Genomic DNA, 1,552 nt, shown 5'->3' with positions numbered 1-1,552 from the left:
GCACCACCATGCTGCTGTCGTCCGACACAGCTCGACGTTTACATGCCCCCGGTGGACATGAGGGATTTCGAGCGCTATGGCTTCGCCTACGTCGATCCTGAGGCTACCTCCCCTGGGCCTCTAGTTCGCTCTGCGCTGCTGTCCCAGGTCCCCCTTGGCATGGAGGCGCAGACGGCTCAAGGCTCCCACGGCGCCGCGCTCGTCCTATTCCGTTCGGCGGCAGCTCGTGAATTTGCTGTCAACGGAAGCCCGTTCCCAGTTCAGGAGCACAACGTCTTCTTCGAGCGGCATGAGGAAGCCCCCAACCGGCTCCGCTTCACCCACCGTGGCTATGCAGCTCTTGCCCTGGTCGGATATCCCGTCGAGCATTGGAATAGGCCACATATACGAGCCTCGGTGGGTGGAATGGGCAACCCCATGGAGATCTCAGAGATATGCCTGTCCGGCGGTGACTATGCTGCAGTTCTCATGGTGATCAAGTACGAAAGCTACCTCGCCATCCCTCGAGATCTCAACGTCAAGAACTCCGATGGGCTCTTCACTGTGGTTGAAGTCCAGCGTGTCGATGGTGCGGTGCCCCCTCATCCACCGCCCCCGCGCCGCATGCAGGTGGCAGCGGCCCCAGTGGTGGTGGTGGGCCTCCCGCCGCCGGCGGCGGCCCGAGCCGTGGGTCGCGGGGTGTTCCCTCGACCTGGCATCACAGGTCCTCCAGCCGCTGGACGATGCTCGCGGTGCTGCTGCCAGCGTTCGGCTTCGGCGCGCCCCACCGCTGCTCCCTCCCGGACGAGGCGTACTTCCGCCTTGATGTGTCCGACGATGCGAGCGTGGAGGCTCCTCCATTCTCTGCCATTTCCGTGGACGGGGTCCGGCGCGTCGAGGTCATGCAGCTCGCTGTTTGCGATGGCGCCTTCCACCTCCTCGTCAAGGGCCATGGCGGGGCGGGTTATTTCCGCATCCCTCGGGAGATGGCCCGCTCCTCGGCTCACGGGCCGCGCGGCCTCGCGCATGTGAACCTCGTCTCCGGTGTTGTTGGTGTGATCGACAAGATCATCGTGGTGAAAGGCGTCAAGAAGGACGTGGCCGTCGACCTGCTTGCTGATCCAGTCGTCACGGGCGATCCTCTGGCGTTTGCCCCGAAGCGCCTCGGTGGCGGTGGTGTAGTGGCTGTCCCCATTGTGCCGTCGGCGCCATGCCCGCCCCCTGCTGAAGCTCCACCACGCTCTGTTGCGGAGCCGCCTCCCGTTCCTCCGTCGCGCCGCAAGCGTGCGCGTGTCCAGCCTTGTTAGCAGTCCTCTCCACTCCCCCACGTACTGCATGCATCTACCCACGATCCCATGCACGTACTAGCGCTACGCACTCTCTCTCCTGTACTGGCGCTCCGCGCCCCTGTTGTACTGGCGCCCTGCGCCTATATATTCTTGGCAATGGCAATGGCAGCACCTAAGGTGCTTTGCTCTCCCTCTTCACCGATCCACATGGTATCAGACGCTGATATTTTCCTTCGTCGCTGAACCACTCTTCCGCTGCCTCTCCGACTCCAGAACCGCCATGG

The sequence above is a fragment of the Triticum dicoccoides genome, unplaced genomic scaffold, assembly GCF_002162155.2.
Source record: "Triticum dicoccoides isolate Atlit2015 ecotype Zavitan unplaced genomic scaffold, WEW_v2.0 scaffold88305, whole genome shotgun sequence".
NCBI classification, from domain to species: domain Eukaryota; kingdom Viridiplantae; phylum Streptophyta; class Magnoliopsida; order Poales; family Poaceae; genus Triticum; species Triticum dicoccoides.
Note: the sequence above shows the minus strand (reverse complement) of the source record.